The 2,566-nt window shown below is 38.3% G+C and overlaps 1 protein-coding gene across 3 annotated transcripts in view; it reads right to left on the reverse strand.

Moving 5' to 3' along the window:
* Nucleotides 1-1,324: 1,324 nt before the first annotated feature.
* Nucleotides 1,325-2,566, reverse strand: part of pdlim7 (PDZ and LIM domain 7) — a 71,880-nt gene continuing 70,638 nt past the window's right edge. For all 3 annotated transcript variants that reach the window (XM_084332524.1, XM_084332522.1, XM_084332523.1), the window contains one exon: nt 1,325-2,566. This exon is cut by the window's right edge and continues 864 nt beyond it. The gene's annotated coding sequence lies outside the window, so the exon portion shown is untranslated.

Consider the following 2,566-nt stretch of genomic DNA (forward strand, 5'->3'; position numbering starts at 1 on the left):
TCCACGAAGGATCCATGTGGAAGAAATATTTTTCCCAAGGGAAGTTTAAGCAATTAAAATAACTGCCAATTTGGATAGGAAAGGGTTTTAATTAGGCGAATAATTGTTTTGTTGATTATGAATAGGCGCAGGGATGCTGAAGGGCCACAGCGAGCCCACGTTATAACGGCGGATGATGACATAAAAAACGTACGTCGGATTCGCTCAACATAAAAAAAACTTTTTTTTAAGTGTCAGCCCTAATATAATATAATGTATATATAATAATAACCTAGCCTTTGGGTGTTTGGAAAAATTCAGACATCGTGAAATTTGAGGACCAAGTGGAAATGAGGAAAAGGAGAGCAGATACTTTAGCTTTTCAGCCTAGAATTATATACGACTCCAGAACACGCCTAGGACGTCAATGTGGCCCAGGACACGTTTGCGTACACACTGCTAACAGAATGTGGCCATACCACCATCTCAATGTGTCCTGGGTGCATGCACTCCTGCACTTCGAGCTGGCCACTTGTGATCGGATCACCCAAGACGCATGTAATGCCAGGTCTGAACTTGTGTAGCTTTATAATATAAAAAAAAAAAAAAAAAAAAAGGAGACATATTTTAGTATTTTTCAACAAGTTAATATAGGTCTTTGAGGTCCCCTCAAAGTGTATGCATTCTATTAACCTCTATACCCCTGTTTCAGTCCTGTTCTCATTCTAACACCCTCTATACCCCTCTGTTTTAGTCCCGTTCTCAATGGGCTGTTTCTGTGCCTGTAACTTTAATCATACAAATAAGATAATTATCGTACATCTAGCAGTGGTGCACGAGCCTGTACCGCCGAAAATAAATTCAGATCAAACTGTCAAACTACATCTTGCAAATACGACTCAAGATCCAGCAATATCATATCATTGACTTGCCCCCAAAATGTTGTCAGGAACATATTTTAGGTTAAACTTTAGGTAGAAAAGAGATTTACGAGCGAGCCGCCATTTTGTACACGCACATTATCAAGATATCTTCACACGCACAACATTAACTATGCTGATTTTGGCTGCAATTCTGAATGGCTCCTTTCAAGATGGTTCATCTTGAAACGACCCTTTTAAACCTTAAAAGGGTTTATGTTAAATATGACATTAACCCCCACTCTGTAAAAACACAATGCAAAACACAGGAAAAGGCAATCTTCACAATAGGTCCCCTTTAAATAGTTAGACATAAGAATTTGACACTCAACATTTATAAGAATCTGTCAAGTACTGGCATGACAAAATGTTTTGTTTAATCTTGCTAAATTAGTGACATCAGAGAAATAGTAGCAACACAATAACACTGCAGCACATATACATTTATTGATTAAATGACTAACAATACATATTTTAAATGCACAAATTCTTACTAGCAACATCTTTAACATGTACAGTACACACTGGACTCAGTGGGGGTTTTACACAGTTACAATTTTATACAGTTACAAAGCTGTCGATGTAAAGCTGGACTTAAAAAAAGGCACTTTTTACTTTATATACCAAAATGTCATGTAAAAAAAAAAGGAGCAAAAAATATAACTATATAAAAAATGTCATCACATTGTTTCAAGAGATGGGGGTCAGTGATGAAGGAGCGACATCACAATACTTTTAGATTCTAGCGACGGGTGCGCGTCCAGGAAGCATTTGATCTCAACGGGAAAAAAAGCATTTCATCTCGATGTTCTGATCCAAAAAACAACAAGACTATTGTGATCACCATGATTTCTCCACGATTTTCTCCTATGAAACAACAACAACAACAACTTAACAGGCCCATTTTGAAATTATATAAATATTTGGTTGACCAATACACAAGGGAACTCTGTTTATCCATATTTTCTGGGGGCCAATATCTTCTGTGATTACAGCAAATCTTAAAATCGAATCTCTCTTGGTTTAGTGGAACGTCAAACACTCTATAGGGAGGTGTAGTGGTTACGTCATTGCCGTTTCCCGCACGGTCCACCCCTCTTGAAATCGCCATGTATTTCCAATGGACCCATTTCTAAATCGTCTCGTGTAAAACAAATAAAGCATGAACATTGGCATGGTGTACCTTTCTGTGTGTATTCATCCACAATCTATAGCTCAACATGAAAGAAATCGCAATTAATCGAAAAGGTAGCAAAACAACAACGTTTATGTTTTCGTTCACTGAGGAACTACACTTCTCTCTGGCGCTGCTGACGGCGACAGCACTGAACGACAGGCTAAACTACTGGTAAGTGTAGTTATTTTTTAACGACACATTAAAAACCTTATAACTACCTTTATTTCAACCAAAAATGCTTAAACAATAATGTTAGTGATAGAAGGGAACTCATTCTGTGCAAAAATGGAAAGCTTGCCAATGTTCATGAGGCAGAATTGTTACAATAGCCGATAATCCATTTTCCTAATGATGAATCCCTATACGGGGGTGGACCGCGCGTGAAACTCAAGTGACGTCAGACTACACCTCCCTATAGAAATGTGCCATTCTCAGCGTCCACATTAAGCACCGCTTCAGACGTGGATCCATTAAGGGCCATTACACGCCG

Source organism: Notolepis coatsorum (assembly GCF_963971535.1).
Source record: "Notolepis coatsorum genome assembly, chromosome: 16".
NCBI classification, from domain to species: Eukaryota; Metazoa; Chordata; class Actinopteri; order Aulopiformes; family Paralepididae; genus Notolepis; species Notolepis coatsorum.